Source organism: Pelobates fuscus, chromosome 1 (assembly GCF_036172605.1).
Source record: "Pelobates fuscus isolate aPelFus1 chromosome 1, aPelFus1.pri, whole genome shotgun sequence".
Taxonomy (NCBI): domain Eukaryota; kingdom Metazoa; phylum Chordata; class Amphibia; order Anura; family Pelobatidae; genus Pelobates; species Pelobates fuscus.
Window position 1 is genome coordinate 256,023,027 of NC_086317.1, and position 18,799 is coordinate 256,041,825.

General features: G+C 43.6%; 1 protein-coding gene across 2 annotated transcripts in view; it reads left to right on the top strand.

Annotated features, from left to right (window-relative positions):
• Positions 1 to 5,305: 5,305 nt before the first annotated feature.
• ALDH3A2 (aldehyde dehydrogenase 3 family member A2) overlaps positions 5,306 to 18,799 on the top strand; it is a 91,469-nt gene continuing 77,975 nt past the window's right edge. For both annotated transcript variants that reach the window (XM_063456601.1, XM_063456600.1), the window contains exon 1: positions 5,306 to 5,398. The gene's annotated coding sequence lies outside the window, so the exon portion shown is untranslated. The remainder of the gene's footprint in view (positions 5,399 to 18,799) is intronic.

Consider the following 18,799-nt stretch of genomic DNA (forward strand, 5'->3'; position numbering starts at 1 on the left):
GCCCTTGAGGAAGATGTAGCGTGCAAGTGGGTCAGTATTTACCTCCGCACAGACGAAGGGGACATGAGTGGCAAAGAGTATGGCCACTCCTGCCTTCTTGGCGTCACTATGATTGGCAAAGTATCCAGTGGGGAACCTTCGGTCTCGGAGAGCCGGCCCCGTCTGCCCACGGAAATGGGTCTCTTGTAGGAAGGCCACTGAGATTCTGTTTGCCCATAGGGCTCTTAGTAAGTGCGATCTCCTTTCCGGTGAGTTCAGGCCCCGGAAGTTGTTGGACCAGACGCGCAGGGGCGCCGGGGCAAACCCCCCGTTGCCCTGGGAGGTCATTAGGGCTGTCGCAGCCGCAGGGGCGGATAGAGGGAAGTTTGGGTTGGAGGGGAGGGTGAGGGACAGGAGAGGAGAAAAAGAAAGGAGAGACGAAGGAGAGAAAGAGAGAAAAAAAAAGGGGGGTGTAGTCGTAGGTGATGGGTCGTCGAAGGAGTCAGTTGTCCATGTAAAGAACAACAAAAAACAAACAAGAATAAAACTATTTACAATGTCAGACTCAGCTGTCTAGGTTGGTGAGTCAGAAAGGGGTGGACTTTCCCTTATAAATATGTCCCCCCTAGTCACTTCCCCCTAGAGTTGTGCACAGTGTGTCTGTGGGTGCGTGCGCGTCCGCAGGCACAGGGTTGTGTGTGGGGCTGAAGTATGTCATCTCGAGCTCCCCCTTAGCCTACGTGGACCAGCTTCAGTCCTCCTCCTCTAAGAGGCGATACGTCAGTGCCGGGCCAGGCCCGTCTCCTTCCCCCCAGGTAGTCCCCGTCAGGGAGATAGTGCAGTTTTTCGCTATGCATTGCGACTGTCATTGCCAACGTAAGCTGGTCAACCGGCTACAATAGCAGCCTCTACGTCCCACTCGCCTGTGGCGGTCTTCCTCTCCTGTTAGTCGTGTCAATACTGGCTCTGTTCCTTGCTCAATTCCCGCCTCAATGACTCCGGGGTACCACCCCTGTTTGGGCAAGTATCCTTTCCCCCTTTTGTGTGGCATTCCCCTCCCGTCCCCCCCTTGACTCGGGGTAATTGACCCTTTGGCAGGAGCTTAGTGGGCACTGTAGCGTGTAATCTATCCCCCCTCCCACCTCCGTGGGGGGCATTGTTCCCTGATGTCTCGTAGTAAGTCAGAGTGGGTCTGCGGGTCCCCCACCCCCTCTCCATCTCTGTTCGAGAGCAGTTCACAGAGTGTCCCAGAGAGAGTCCGGTTAAGCGCTGTGCCCTCCCCCCACCCTCAGCCATCGGTCCCCCGGAATCCCGCAACGGATCAGCAACCCGTCCATGTCCTTCCCCACCTCAGAGGTACAGTCCCCGACCCACCCCCGGGACTCCCCCAAAGCCCAGTGAGCTCCCTATAACTCCCAGGGCCTAAGCTAATCCGTGGCAGCAAGGCCAGGGGCGGTGAGGAGGGGCCAGTCCCCGACCCAGATGCAGCATTCTATTCCCCACGAGGGGAGAAGGGGCACTCCACGTCCACGGGCTTCCTCTCAATCAAGGGTGGGCCACAACCCGATGCACAGGTGAGGTGTCTTCGCCTCCCTCCCCACCTAAATACCCTACTCCCTCTATGGGCAGGTGCAGGCCCGAATCCCGGCTCCCCCCCAGTACCTTGCAGCCCGGCTGACGCCAGGCTGCGTGCGCTCCTCTCCTTACTCCTCCACGCCTCGCGGCTGACCTTTTCTAAGTGCAAACTGTTCTTTTTTTTATTTTTTTTAAACATTCTTTATTTTTGAGTTTTGAAAATATTGTATGTATTCAGTGGAAACACACCGACAAAACATTTTGTTACAGAAAGAAAAAACATAAAGATGTGATTATCAAAACTGCATAGTATGGTTATTGCATCAATCTAAGTGCAAACTGTTCTAAGTGTTTCTCCTGTTTCACATAACTTGTTGTTTTACCATTCTCTGTATTCTGCCTGACCTATCTGGCTTATTTGATTATACAAATTTTTGGCATCACTGACGTATTTTTTTATTTTTTTATTTTTTATTGTAAAGCCCAGTCATTCTAAAGTTTTGGTAATACATATTTCTATCTCTCTGTCTTCAATTTGATTTAGGGATTTACTTTTAAATATTAGTTCTATTCTTACATACAACTATATTCACCTAATGTTTATTGTTGTGCTATAGACCTGATATAACCCTTTAATTTACTTGTAATTCAAAGTGAATTTCAAATGTAAGGACAATATAACTGAACCGGAAATAATTTACATGTCAACTATGCTTCCAGTTCAACTACTTTGGCTCTAAATTTGACATTTGAAACTCAAGAGGCAGACAGTTGCTCAGAGCACCTGCCTTGCAAAGACTTCTCATTGAGCTGCATTGGAAAGTCTGTGATTGGACAGCCACAGAAAGTCTGGGTGGGGTCAGAAAAGGAGGTCTTGCAAAGGCTGCAGACAAGAGATCTGCAGCTTTTGAAAGCTGTTTTTTTAGATAAACCCTCAATGAAAAAATGCATAATAAAATGAATGTATGTAGTCTCTGGGAGTATACCTACTAAACAGTGACTTTTCTTTTTTTGTATTTGGGTAATGGAATGTCCTTTTAAATTTTCATTGATGCACCTTTTCTAGGTTCCCCCACCACCAATGCTACGTCTATCCCCAGATACTGTTACTGTTTTGTAACCAGGACTGCCAAGATCCCTAATTCCGGGTGGAAGGTCCTGTCCTGCTGGCTCGACGTTATTCCCTGGAGTCCTGCTTTTAAGGACACCAGGGAACGGCCTCCAAAAAGTGTAGCTAAAGTGCATTATTAGAGGGGCACTAGGTCCAAGCATAGAGCTCTGAAACAGATCAGGTCCACACCCTCTGGGGGGCACCACAGACCCAATTTGTGTCACTGCTCCGCCCCCTTCACTGGACACTGAAGTTGGGGGTATGTGTTACCTCTATTAGACCTCATACCAGACCCCTTATGCATAGAAACTTTGTTTAAGTTTAACTCTCTGTCATCTCTTAATATTAGTGATGTCATGCTGTGTAAAATTCTATCCTCATGCTATATTTATCATTACAGTATTGCACCATGCTAAGTTTACTTATCTGGCAGATTGTATCGTTTTGGAAAAAGCTAGCAGGTGTTCATGCATCTTTTGAGTCCCCATCTGAATTAATGTTTTTTAGTGTTTGATTTACAAATGCCATCAAAGATGGTGTCATGAATTTCTTAATATCCTGAAAGAAATAAGGGTGCTAAGGTTCATGGCAAATATGGTAGATGGAGGGATAGTTAAAGGGTAGACAGAGCCAGGACAAGGGAAAAAATAGAAAGAGAAGGATAGAGGTAGAACAGTAATTGTATGAGTGACTAGAAAAGAAACACAATAGCAAAAAGAGGTAAATATGGTAGAATAGAGAAAGGGGTGAAACACAGGGAAAAGGTGGTTTGTGAGAGGGAAAGGTACCTGTTGAAATGTGCTAGGTCTTGTAATTTTTCTTTGCAGGTTCTGCTGTTACATCTACCAAACGTTTTAGAATTTTTGTAGTTCTTCTGGCTGTATGAATTGTGCTTGGCCTGCAGCTTCTGGCCATGGTAAGAGATCCTGTAAATACAAAGAACGAAAGGTAAATGATACAACAAACACTTTATTAAATTACCTCAATTTGTATTTTGCTCCGATCAATCCTGTCTGAGCAAAAATACACACTATGACAAACAGGTTTGAACGGATCTAAGGGAGGTTCACTATTAATTTGCTCTGTCACTATTATCTACCAGTTTCTTTAATTACATAAATTGCATTATCTACCAGTTTCTTTAATTACATACATTGCATTACAAACACATAACCACTATTCAAAACACATTGCAGTGATTGTTATTAACAATGTGATAATTTCATATGATCTGAATGTTCTGAGAATTACAGAGTTACAGGCTCAAACCATGGGAGATTTATGCCCTAGCAAAATCCCTGTTGTTCAAAATTACAATACAAAAATATATATTTATATAAAATAGACATCACAGACAGTATTTGTACCCAAGGGCATTTTGCATTTGCCAATGTCTTTTGAAGCTACTGTGCCATGTACCATACCTGACTATTTCAGTTTTTACAGTTAGAATTTTGATAGATGAATTCCATGGGTCTATGTCTGATATTGGGGCATTGAAGCTGCTTGACTACTTAAACTACCTGATTCAAGCCTCAGACTCCAATGGAAATATCTGAGTGGAGCGATTGGGCATGGGATGCAACACTTTGAGGTTAAACCATAAATTAATGATTTCACCCTTTGATTTGAGGTAAACCGATGCCCGTGATCCTCCTTACATCTCTCTCTATATACTTTTGCCTGTAGAAACTGCATAGTTTAATGTACGCTCATAAATGAAGCTGGCATTATTAAGAAAGGATGCCCCCTTGTCTTCGATTTTCTTTTTTTTTGTTTCTGTGGGAGCTAAATATCTTTTACAGCCATCTCAAAATTAAAGGTCCACTATGTTAGTTAACTTAAAGAACCACTATAGTGCCAGGAAAACAAACTCGTTTTCCTGGCACTATAGTGTTAATAGGTCCCCCCCACCCTCATGGCCCCCTCCCGCCGGGCTCAAGGGGGTTGGAAGGGGTTAAAGGCTTACCTTTCACCAGCACCGGGCTCCCTTGGTTCTGGGGACTCTCCTCCCTCTTCCGCCGAATGCGTGGCAAGAGCCGCTCACGCATTCAGTCAGTCCATAGGAAAGCAGTCTCAATGCTTTCATATGGACGCTGGCGTCTTCTCACTGTGAAAATCACAGTGAGAAGCGTGGAAGCGCCTCTAGCAGCTGTCAGTGAGACAGCCACTAGAGGCTGGATTAACCCTAATGTAAACATAGCAGTTTCTCTGAAACTATGTTTACAGCTGCAGGGTTAACCCTAGATGGACCTGGCACCCAGACCACTTTATTAAGCTGAAGTGGTCTGGGTGCCTATAGTGGTCCTTTAACACTCTATTACTTGTAAATCAACAAATTATCAGTATACTAGGAGTAGCTTGTAAAAAAAAAAAATCCCTGCTTCAGGGCAGTAATGAAAATTGCAGATCTTAGTTTGCAGTTTATTGGTCTCAGAGCTGGACTATGAAGGTTTACATATTAATAATAATGTCATATTGTACATCATGGTATATTCACACCGAGTAGCAGTGGTCCTGTACAGTGGATTTTGCAGCTTACACCTTACTACCTGAACTCCCTTAAACCCACTGTGTGTTGAAAAAGAGATCAACTTTAGCCCACTTTGCCAGCCCTGTCACATGACCGCGGGGGGCGTGGCCTGTAACATTTCGCAAGCTGTGTGCGAGCTCTGTCACTGTCACCTCCGAGGTCCAGATCCCTGCATCCGCAGCCGTCCGCACCGTCAGCAGGTAGGGAGAGCGGGCAGACGCCGTGCTGCACAGCTCACATCCACTTCATAAGGATATAAACTGGGTCCAAGTAACATGAGATGGGGACCTGATCTAGCGCAAGGGTGGCAAAAACAATGACCTAATAGCTGCTGGACTACTACTTCCGTAAGGCTGGCAAAGATTCATGGGAGTTGTAGTTTGGCAACAACTGAAGGGTCCAGCCTCAGTGCTTTCTCTGGTCAGGAAATAGTGATGGGTTTTGGGCCACAACAGCTTGTCGTGCTGAGTTTTATAAACTGTAACCACAACAGACCGTGTATCCGTAAAGCAGAGATAATCTCTGTGTTCCTGCCTTATACATGGAAGGTTAGGCAGCAGACGTAATATTTGGGTGTCTTTGCTCCGTGGTCTCCCAGGAAATAAGGGTGGAACGTTTGGTAAGAATATGTCTGTTACAGATGACTCATTCGAATTCTCAGCCAACATATTGCAATTTTTGTAGATAACAGCATGTCCGTGCATCTGGCCCAGGTCCAGTTATGTGTTTGACCCTAGTTTAACCAGATTTAGCAGCCGAGGGCATAGGGACAGGCAAATGTAGGCACTCCAGATGTTGTGGACTACATCTCCCGTAATGCTTTTACAACCATAATGCTCGCAAAGTGTCGTGGGAGATGTGCTCCACAACATCTGGAGTGTTGAAGGTTGCCTACCCCATGAAAATAGTAGTTAGCGTATGTTTTGGAACTGTTTTCTATGTGGTGCCACATTTTATACCCAGGTGTTCATTTCACGATGTGCCAGTTTGACAGATTAGGTTAATCTGTACTCCTACATGCAAGATGTTTAACACCTTTGTGACACTGCTTCAGTTGGCTTGTTTTGTATTTAAAAAGGACACTCCACTGCCCAAATAAATGCTGATACCGATCATGCTGCAGGTGGATTGCAACTTGTATAACCCTATTGAAAGAAATCCCAGTGATGTCATTTCTGAAGCCAGATGTTCAGCCACTGTTAATTAACCCCTTAACCCATTAAGGACACGTGACATGTCATGATTCCCTTTTATTCCAGAAGTTTGGTCCTTAAGGGGTTAAAGGGACACTATAGTCACCCAGACCACTTCAGCTCAATGAAGTGGTCTGGGTGCCAGGTCCCCCAGGTTTTAACCCTTCAGATGCAAACATAGTTTCAGAGAAACTGCTATGTTTACATTTGCGGTTAATCCAGCCTCTGGCGGATGTCTTCTGGACAGCCACTAGAGGCGCATCTGCGATGCTGGAGACACATTTCGCCTCCATCACGCAGAGAGTCCATAGGAAAGCATTGAGAAATGCTTTCCTATGGACACTTTGATTGCGCGCGCGCGGCACTTGCTGCGCATTCGGCTCCACTGACGTCGGACTGGGGAGCTGACGTCGGAGGGGGAAGAGAAGTCACCAGCGCCGAGTGACCCCAGCGCTGGATTAAGGTAAGCTTCAGCGCCACGGGAGGGGGACCCTCAGGGCACTATAGTGTCAGGAAAACCGCTTTGTTTTCCCGACACTATAGTGATCCTTTAACCCCTTAAGGACAGAGCTTCGGAAGCTTGTCATTCACTTTGTGACAACGGCATTTTTTGCTGTTTGCGTTCAACTGCAATTTGCATTTGACTAATTTATTGCACCGACGCATATTATATACCGTTTTTTTTTTTTTTTTAATTAGAGTTTTTATTGATTTTTCAAATTGCAATGAGGGGAGGGATACAGAAAGGAAAAAAGGGAGGGGGGGGGAAGGGTGTATATACACAATATAGTACATTGACATGATGGATGTAAATGTAAGGTGTTAAAGTAATTTCACAATTATACAAAGTAGTGGTTTACAGTACAATCTGTGACAAGGAACAGCAGGCTCACATATGTGGTACAGGTATTCATCATCACTGGTGTTTATATTGTATTATTCACAAGTTAACATGAATCGATAGCTTTTTCGTATTATGTCGTCAAAGGTTAAGGATAAGGGTACAGCTTACGTTGGTAAAATCTGGTATCTATTCAGTATCAATTAGTGACAAGATTTAACTATAGGCAAGATTTAACTGTCCATCGTTATTCTTGGATCAATTCCTTATGGACAATTATAACATATAGATAACATATAGATAGAGTTCCTACGGTGTACAATGATCGAGCTCGGAAGTTGTCTGCTAGAATTGTAGACCTTATGTGGCTTGTTATTTACCCTGAAGGACTTGCAATATATGTATTTGACTAGTCTTTTGTTTCTAGGTCCCTCCACCTTTGCCAGTTTAGCGTAGCTATTTGACTCTGTTTGGGAGTAGTGGCAGATAAAACCTCGTATCTGAGAAACTGTCTGGATTTGTGCCTTATCAAAGCTGGTAGTGGGCAGCCCAGTTTTTTCCAATGGCCTGCAATTATATTTCTGGTGGCTAGTATTGTCATCAATAATATGTGGGCGTCTGCTCGGGGTACCTTTACTGGAATCAGTAGGAAAAGAGCTAACATAGGGGTAAGTGGTGGGAGGTTCAACCCTATTTGTTTCCATATGCGTTGTGTTTCTTCCCAGAGTGGTTTTATTTCTGGGCAGTCCCACCAAATATGTGTCATTGTACCCTTGTCTTTGTCACATCTCCAGCAAGTAGGTGATGAGAGAGGGAACATCCGATGTATTTTATCAGGGGTGTAGTACCACCTATAGATTAATTTTTTATGAGCTTCTATATGTGAGTAACAGGTTGTCACTCCTTTTAGGGCTTGTAGTGACGCCAACCATTGCGTGTCTAAGGGGCATTGAGCACATTCAGCTTCCCAGAGTTTCCTATAATTAAATTCTGGTCGAGGATTCTGGTGTAGCAATGTATTGTAGCATGTAGTGAGAGCTTTATTTTTAACCGGTGTAGAATGACATCGGTTGTACATCAATAGACTGTGGGTGTCAGGTTTGTCATTGGTAGCTACCCTATCAGATATGAGACTTTGCAGCTGGATATATGGGAAAATGAATGATGGGGGTAAACAATGTTTCGTTTTCAACTCTGGGAACGGTAACAAAGAACCTTGTGTACACAAATCTGCAATTTTTGAGATTCCTTTTTCTTTCCATTTGTTTAACGATAGCCATGGTGATATCGAGTTTAGGGCTGTGATCGGTGCCCAGATGGAGAATTTAGTGTCATCGAGTTTGGAGTGGTGGAAGTGATCCCATACTTGGATTATGTATTTGGTGAGTGGCAGAATTGGTTTGCGTTTGTCCCTTAGGTGTTTGGGGGTCCACATATGGTCTATTGCTGAACCTTTGGGGTCATACCCATTTTCCATGTCGACCCATTGAAGCGTATGTCTCGGTGCATGTAATTTTATAGCATGTTCTAGCAGGGCAGCTTTGTGATACATTGTTACGTTAGGGAATCCCAAGCCCCCTTCTTTAGTGGGGGATTGTAACAGGGCTAACGGTAGTCTGGGTTTTTTATTTTCCCATACATAAGTCGTTAATATGGACTGTATTTGTTTGAGTAACGTGGGGGAGAGGGGAATTGGAAGCATTCGGAATATATACAGTATTTTTGGTAGGACCATCATTTTGATGGTGTTTATCCGGCCTAACCATGATAACATTACATTTTTCCATTTATGTAGTAGTAGCTTGCAGGTTTGTGGTAGCGTGGCAAAGTTGTATGTGTTGATACCTCTGAGTGTGCTTGTGATCTTCACACCTAAGTAGGTGAGGGAAGTCTGTCTCCAGTCAAATGTGTACTTATGTTTCATTCGAAGTATCTCTGTATTTGGGAGACGTATAGGTAAGGCCTGGGTTTTCAATTGGTTAAGTTTATAATAGGAAATGCGGCTATATTCCTCGAGGGTATGCAGGAGTTGTGGTAGTGATAGTGTAGGTTGTGTTACAGAGAGAAGTATATCGTCTGCAAACATTGATAGTTTGTATTCCGTGTCGTTAATGGTAATACCTTTTATATCGGAGTTCATTCGGATTTTTTGCGCTAGAGGTTCAAGGGACAATACAAATAACAAGGGAGATAGGGGACAACCTTGGCGAGTGCCATTAGTGATGTGGAACGGGTTTGAAGTGAATCCTGCATTGGATACCCGAGCAGATGGAGAGGCATATAATGCCATAATGCCTGTAATAAATTCTTTAGGGAATCCGAATTTAAGTAGAACTTGGGTCATGTAATCCCAGTTGAGTCTATCGAAGGCCTTCTCTGCGTCCAGCGCTAAGAGAAGGCCTTCCATATTTTGTGTGTCCATATGAGCTAAGATATTTAGTATCTTCCTCGTGTTATCCGAGCCTTGTCTAGTTTTGACAAAACCTGATTGGTCATTATGTATTATACGTGGGAGAATGGTTGAGAGACGGTCTGCAATTATTTTGGCATATATTTTTGTATCACAATTAAGCAGTGAGATGGGTCTGAAGTTTTGGCATATCGTTGCTGGTTTGCCCGGTTTGGGGAGGGTGGAAATGTTTGCCTGGAGCATCTCCGATGGGAGTACCCCCTCGGAAAAGCAGTGGTTGATGAGTCCAGTAAAATGAGGGGCTAAGGTGTCGGAGAAGGTCTGATAGTATAAATTAGTAAAACCATCTGGTCCTGGTGACTTATGGGAGGGCAGTTTCTTAACTATGGTTCCTAGCTCTTCCACTGTGAACGGTTTAGTGAGCATGGCTGTGTCTTCTTGAGTTATTGTCGGGAGATGTATTGTGGTGAGGAAGTCTTGTATCTGTGATATTGAGGGCGTGTGTGTATTTGTATCTGTGGAAAGGTTGTAGAGGGAGCTGTAGTATTGTGCAAATGTCTCTACAATGTCTTGTGGATTCATGATTTTGGTTTTGTCTGGTTTTACTAAGTACGCTACTCTTGAGTTGATCATCCGCGATTTTAGTTTGGAAGCTAGAATTGCTCCTGCTTTATTTCCTTGCGCAAAGAATTTATGTTTATACCTTTGTAATATAAAATTTGTTTTATCTAGTTCTAATTCTTGGAGTTGGGTGTGTAATTGTTTAAGCTGTAGGTAGAGATCTTGGGATGGGTTTCCTTTATTGGTGTGTGTTAAGGCTTTGATTTGTTGTATGAGGTCGTTGTATCTCTTTTGCCTCTTTTTGTTTGCATGACTAGCTAGTTTTATAAAGAGGCCTCTAATTACCGCTTTATGTGCTTGCCATGTATTTGGAATGGAAGTGTCTGCCGCGGAATTAGTCTGAAAGTACAATTCCAATTCTGTTTTGATTTGTGCGACAATGTTAGGGTCTCTCAAGAGAGACTCGTTCAGTCTCCAGGAGCTTCCCCCTTTGGTGGGGTATTGGGTGGAGATGGTGAGCGTGATCGGGGCATGGTCAGACCAAGTTATGAGACCGATTTTGGTGGTTTGGATGCGGGGTATTAGAGATGAGTGAATGAGGAACCGGTCTATTCTCGAATATGAGTTGTGGACCTGGGAGTGGAATGAGAAATCTTTTTCTGAGGGGTGTAGTATCCTCCATATATCTAGGTAGCCTGTGTCATGGAGGTGTTGTTTAATGGCGCTGGTGCATATAGTGCGTTGTGCAAGGGTCTTGCGTGATATTCGGAGGTCGGAGGAGGAGTCTAGGGTGTTGTCTAGGATAAAATTCGTGTCACCTCCTATTATTATTGTCCCATGTTTGTGAGCGTCAGCTAATGTTAGTAATTTGTTGAGAAAAGTTGCCTGGTTTTCGTGTGGGCCATATACGTTAAGTAGAGTATATGGTTCATTATTAATATGGCATTGGAGGAGCAGATACCTGCCCTCTTTGTCTCCCATTTTCTTGTGTAATGAAAAGGTGACATCTTTACTGATTAGCGTAGATACTCCTCTTTTCTTTTTCAGGTACCCAGTGTGAAAGCCTGTGGGATATTGTCTCGAAGAGAACTTGGGCATTTTGGAGCGTAAAAAGTGGGTCTCTTGAAAAAAGACCACAGAGGCTTTTGCTTTACAGGCCTCTTCCAGAGCCAATCGCCTCTTATGAGGAGAATTCAAGCCTTTAACATTGAGCGAAAGGATATTCAGTGCCATAATATTACCTCGTTAATGCTTGTCAACTTACAGCGTTTTAAAAGTAAGCCATTTAGTAGGTTTTGGTTGTCTCTACACCATGGGTAGTGGGATATGATTCTAAATAGGATAAGTAGTATTTGCCATTTAGATCGGACTAAGGTGGTACGTCTCTCAGTTGGTGCTGTAGTAGCTATATTTGATTTTTTCAGTTTTGTCTCATTAGTGGTTCGGACCTTATTTTTGTTGGTGCCGTATATTGTGTACATAGGAGGGTGTGTGAGAGGTAGAGGGATGGGTGAGGGGAGTAAAGTGGAAAAGAGAACTATATACATTCCGAGGTTGAGACTTAGGTCGTCTAACCTGGATGGTAAAATGGTTTTAATCCGCCCCATGGAGCGAGATGGGGGGGAGGGTGAAGCTTTAGTTCGTCATAATTGAGTCTATGGTGAAAATCACTATACAATAGCAGTTCACATTCCTTAACATTGTTTATAAATAGCACCTTTTCTCATTGTTAGGTTTGGCTAAGTGCTGGTGAACTAACTTAAGCATTTTCCCATTATGCTAGGTATCGCATTTACCATATAACACGCATATTTAGAGTGCTAAACATTACGAGAATAACTTTCAAACATATCATAAAAAGAGGCATAGAGAAAAGAAAACATGGAAAATGTCATAACAAAAGAAATAAATCATGCTCACGCATCCATTAAGAAAACGATAAAGATGTCTGGAGCAGTTCAGTTAAGTTTAAGTCCGGAGGACCAGTTGTTGTTGATTTTCGTAGGTGATCGATCTGGATCTCGGGATGCGGACGGTGCGGTTTGGAGATTTACCGGAATGTCCCATTCTTTGAGCAATTTCGACCCATCTGCGACCGAGTGGATCTGGTGCTCTGTTCCATTTTTTCTTATAAGTAGGCGAGTAGGATAGCCCCACTTGTAGGGGATGGCAGCATCTCGGAGTGCAGTTGTTATAGGTGATAGATGTTTACGTTTAGCAAGTGTCACTGCAGATAAGTCTACAAATAGCTTGACACGTTGAAATTCCGGAGGAAAGTTGTCAGGGCTTCTCGCTGCTTTCATTACCGTCTCTTTAGAAGTGAAGTAATGCATACGTGTAATCACATCTCTGGCAGCTGTAGTTGCTAGAAATTTGGGTCTTGGAAGGCGATGTATGCGATCCAGCCTGAGTTCTTCTGCCGAGAGAGTCGGGCATAGTGCTTTAAAGAGGCCTGTTGCATAATCCAGCAATTCCGCTGGTTTAATTTCCTCAGGTATCCCTCTTAGGCGGACGTTATTGCGTCTATCTCTATCTTCTTGATCAGCAAGTTTGGCCTCTAAGTACGCTAATCTGGATTCTGTAGTGTCACAGGCCGCAGCCATTTTGTTGTGGGCAGTTATCAGCTCCTCTGTTTTTTCTTCCAGCATATTTGTGCGTTCGCTGATTTCTCTGATGTCAGCGCGGACATCTTGTGCCAGTTTGGCAAATTCTGCTTGTAGTGATTGTTGGAGCTTTTGGAGCATGCATTGCAGGGAGTGTTCTGACACCGGTTCCGCGGTTCTCAGCGAGATCGAGGTGCAGTCACTCTTTTCAGAGCTGGCAGTTGGTGATGTTGGGCCTTCGGCGCCATCTTGGAATTTGATGCGCGGCGGGGTAAGTGGAGAGATTTGGGTTTGTGCTGCTCGTAGCTTCGTTTTCTTCGGTATTTTGTGTGACATGTTGGTTCCGGTCCACTTATGAGTGGTTTTCGGGGTCAATTATGTCGTTTTCCTCGTCTTTAATCGCGGTAAATCAATCACCCTCGCAGGAGCCGACACTTCACGCGTCCATCCTCGCGCGCTGCACGGCCACGCCCCCCTATATACCGTTTTTTAAAGGACAGAAAGGGCTTTCATTTGATGTAACATACATATATATATATATATATATATACACACACACACACACACACACGCAGTGGCGTACACACAACCCATGGGGCCCCGGTGCGAAAACTGATCTGTGGGCCCCCCCCCCCCCCCCGCTTACTCTGCGCGGGCTGGGGCCGAAACACATGGCGGGCACCTGGTCGCAGGGCTGCGACCCGTGCGACCGCGGTATGTACGCCAGTGCATGCATAAACACATACACTTAAAGGACCACTACAGACACCCAGATCAAATCAGCTCAATGAAGTGGTCTGGGTGCCAGGTCTCTAGTTTTAACCCTGCAGCTGAAAACAGCAGTTTCAGAGAAACTGCTATGTTTCACTGAGGGTTAATCCATCTCTAGTGGCTGTCTCATTGACAGCCGCTAGAGGATTTTCTGTGATTCTCACTGTGAAAATCACAGTGAGAAGACGCTGAACGTCCATAGGAAAGCATTGAGTAATGCTTTCCTATGGGCGGTTTGAATGCGCGCGTGGCTCTTGCCATGCATGTGCATTCGGAGCTGAGAGGCGGATCGGGACGGAGAGATCCCCAGCGCCAAGGGAGCCCGGCGCTGGAGAAAGGTAAGTGCTTTAGACACACACACTCAGTGACAGACGCACACAAACATACTCAGTGACAGACGCACACAAACATACTCAGTGACAGACGCACACAAACATACTCAGTGACAGACGCACACAAACATACTCAGTGACAGACGCACACAAACATACTCAGTGACAGACGCACACAAACATACTCAGTGACAGACGCACACAAACATACTCAGTGACAGACGCACACAAACATACTCAGTGACAGACGCACACAAACATACTCAGTGACAGACGCACACAAACATACTCAGTGACAGACGCACACAAACATACTCAGTGACAGACGCACACAAACATACTCAGTGACAGACGCACACAAACATACTCAGTGACAGACGCACACAAACATACTCCGTAACTCACACACTCTAAAACTCACACACACACACACTCACACACTCACTAAACACACACGTTTTTTCTGTTTTTTTTTTTTATTTAATCCCCCCAGCCTCCTTACCTGTGTGAGAGCTGGGGGGATTCCCTGGGGTCCAGTGGTGTTGCTGGTCACCCGGCTGGCGGGCGCGCGAGGGAGCACTGTCCCCTGGGTGCTCCCTCTTCAGCTCCCTCGCGCGCCGCGTACTGATACCGGAGCCGGAAGATGACGTCATCTTCCGGCTCCGGTTTCAGTGCGGTGCGCGAGGGAGCTGAAGAGGGAGCACCCAGGGGACAGTGCTCCCTCGCGCGCGCGCCAGCCGGGTGACAGCAGGGCCAGCCTCGGGGGGCCCGGAGGTGGCCGGCTCCTGGGCCCCCCAGCAGAAGAGGCTGGCCCTGTGGGTACATACCGGGTCGCAGGGGCGGCCGGGCCCCCTGGTGGGCCGGGCCCGGTCGCAGCCGCGACCCCTGCCGCAGCCGCGACCCTGGTATGTACGCCACTGCACACACGCTTATTTATTATAAAAAAAATACAGAAAAATGCAAAAGAAATGAAAAAATTTGATTTTTTTTTTTACAGTTTTTGCAATAATAATGTGTGCCTAATTAGTGCAGGTTAAGGAAAGTAATTAAAAATAAATTCATTTAGTTGTTCTGATTTACAGAATATATGTGTCTGGGATTTTCAGTTTTTTTTTGGTAGTTACAGGTCATAAAGCACAAGGAGTAAAATACATTTTTAATATGGAGCGATTTTAGAATTTGGTATGTTTGTCTTGTAAGCTTTATAGCTATAAAAGAAAACAAAATTGCCACACAAAAGTATATATTTATATAAAGTAGACACCACAGGCTATTTACCTAAGGTTGTTTTGACACTTTCTACGTAGCCATTTTACCGCCAACCTCTGCTAAATATTGGAGTAAAATTGTGTTTTTTGGGGGTTTTCGCACACAAACTTATAACAAAGAACTTCTCATGTGTATTTTGTAAAGTTGGTGTGTGCTATTCCTGTACAAAGTTTTATTATGTGTTCAGTTACTTCTGCTGAGTACAATGGTACCCCCATTGTATGTCTTTGGCACTATTTCGTGAAGCTACAGTGCCATATAGGAGACCTGTCCTTTTCAGTATTCACAGTAGAATTTTGAGAGACGGATTTAATGAGCCTATGCTTCCATTTGGGGTATTATAACAGTTTGACTGTTCAAAAACCCCCACAAAGGCCTACCATTTGTAAAAGTAGACACCCCAGGGTATGTCATAAGGTGCATATTGTGCCTTAACATGCCCCCATTTTTTTACCATTACATGCCAAAGTATGTGGTAAAAAATAATTTTGTGCATTTTTTACATACGGATTGCATTTTTGCTGGGCATTTTGTATATTTCATATGTGCCACTAAGTTCAAACCCCCCCAAATTATGCTCAGCTAAGTCTTCTGAGTAAAAGGACACCCCCATTGTATGTCTATGGCACTATTTCGTGAAGCTACAGTGCCATATAGGAGACCAAGCCATATCAGTTTTTACCGAACTTTGAATTTTGACGCTGGGCCTATGTGCAATTTCCAAGCATCTTCGCAGGTTTTAAATTGAAACTACCCCACAAAGGCCTACCATTTCTTAAAGTAGACACCCCAGGGTATTTCAAAAGGCATATTTTGAACCTTAGTGTGGGATCATTTTTCCGCTAGCGTGTACCAGGTGTAGTGGTAATAAGCGTTTTTTTCTGCCTTTTTAAAACACAAAGTGAGTTTGCACAGTATATTTTGCAAACCATATGTGTACTACCACTGTATAATACTTCATATGTTGCTCAGCTATGTCAGCCGAGTACAAAAATACCCCCGTATGTACCTTTGCCAGGTATATGTGGACATCGGAGGGGCACATTTGGGACATAGTCATTCCAGTTTTTTTCAAACTTTAAATTTTTACGCTGTGCCCATGTCCCATTTTAGAGTATTTTACCAGGCTATATAAACCAAATACCCCATAAAGCCATACCATTTCTTAAAGAAGACATCCCAGGGTATTTTAAAAGGCATATTTTGAACCTTAGCGTGGGATCATTTTTCCGCTAGCTTGTACCAGGTGTAGTGGTAATGAGCGTTATTAAATGTATTTTTTCACTTTTTAAAACTATTTTTTAAACTTTTGTTTTGCTTATTAATTTTTTTAAAGTTTCCTAAACTTTCGTAAAACTTTTTTTTACAGATTTAACATTTTTCACAGATTTTTTACAGATTTAACAAGTTTTTTTTTTTTACGTTAACCCCTAACTAGCAGTAAGCAGCACTAACAGTAAATTCCCTATTTTCCCATAACTCCCACCCACCCCAGCTAGCAAAATATTTAATTATACAATATTTAAATTAGTTAATTAAATAAATTTAACCCCTGAGGGTTAAAATAAATAAATAAAAGTTAATCAGCAGGGGTTAAAAAAAAATTAGATCACAGTATAATACTGTGATCTGTATTTTGATCACTGTAGGCAGTGATCGACTGGCAGGGAAGGGGTTAATTTTTATTTGGACTAGGTAAAGGGTTTATTTTTTTACATTTTTTACTTAAACGTTATTAAAACTTTTTTTGAACTTAATTTTTTAACTTTTTAAAGCTTATTTTTAAACTTTTAACGTTAACCCCTAGTTAGCCTAATACTAAATCCCCCATTTTCCCACTAACTTCCACCCTCCCCAGCTAGCTAAATTTATAACTTTAAAAAATTTAAATTACTTAATAAAATAAATGTAACCCCTGAGGGTTAAAAAAAAAAAAAAAAAATCAGATCATAGTAAAATGTAATCCCTGCCAATTGATCACTGTAGTCAGTGATCAATTGGCAGGGAAGGGGTTAATTTTATATGAAAATGGGTAAAGGGGGGTAAAGGGGGGTGGGATTTTAATTTAACTTTATTGTTTTGTCACCAGGGGGCAGGATCACTGAAGATCCGGCTCCCTGCACTTCACACAGAACCAGGAAGTGCAGGGAGGCGGAGGTGAGTATAGAGAGCACATGTGCCCGCTCTGGCATGCTGTCAGAGCGGGCACATGTACTCTGACAGCCCGATCCGGTGCTCCCGGTCTGCCTCTAATGCAGAGGCAGACCGGAGCACCATTAACCCCACGATTGCGGCGATCTGGGGTTAATTTTAACGGGTGACGGACGAGGTCCGTCACTCGTCGTTAAGGCAATCCCCTGAGTGACGGACCTCGTCGTTAAGGGGTTAAGGACTGAGCCAAATGCATCAAAATGATCAAAACAAAACCTGGAAATTGTCTGTTCAACTGTAATTCACCTCTTTCATATTACCGTATATACTCGAGTATAAGCCGACCCGAATATAAAGCCGAGGCCCCTAATTTTACCCCAAAAAACTGGGAAAACGTATTGACTCGAGTATAAGACTAGGGTGGGAAATGCAGTAGCTACTGGTAAATTTCTAAATAAAATTAGATCCTAAAAAAAAAATGTATATTAATTGAATATTTATTTACAGTGTGTGTATAATGAATGCAGCGTGTGTGTGTATGAATGCAGCGTGTGTATGTATGAATGCAGCGTGTGTATGTATGAATGCAGCGTGTGTATATGTGTGTGTAGCTGAGCCTTGGTGGGGGTGGGCAATTTTATTATTATAATAATTTTTTTATTATTTTTTTTTTTTATTGAATTATTATTTTGTATTATTATTTATTATTTTATTTAATTTTTTTTCGTCCCCCCTCCCTGCTTGATACATGGCAGGGAGGGGGGCTTTTCTTCCCTGGTGGTCCAGTGGCATTGGTAGTTCAGTGGGGCGGGAAGGGTCTGGCTTAGAGTTTACTTACCTCTCCTGCAGCTCCTGTCAGCTCCCTTCTCCTCCGCGGCGGTCCGGTCAGCATCTCTGTCAGCTCCCAGTGTAAGTCTTGCGAGAGCCGCACTATGACCCCGCGGCTCTAGCGAGACTTAGACTGGGAGCTGACAGAGGTGCTGAACGGACCGCCGCGGAGAAGAAGGGAGCTGACAGGAGCTGCAGGAGAGGTAAGTAAGAGCTCTGCAGCCCCCACAGCCCCCTGTCTGTATTATGGCAATGCAAATTGCCATAATACAGACAGTAACTCGAGTATAAGCAGAGTTGGGGTTTTTCAGCACAAAAAAAAATGTGCTGAAAAACTCTGCTTATACTCAAGTATATACGGTAAGTGCACCCACATATCATTATACATATTATATATCATTTTATTCCGGGGAAACAGGGCTTTCATTTAGCATCAAATATTTAGCTATGAAACAATTTAATATGAATACAAATATTTTAAAAAAATGGGAGTAAATAAGACATTTTGTAATTGTTTTAGTTCTACATGACATTTTAACTGTGAATGTCATAATACTGTTTGCTTTCACTGCAATAAAATACAAAAATATTTGTATTAAGCGATCTCTCACGTGTAAAACAGTACCCCCTATGTACAGGTTT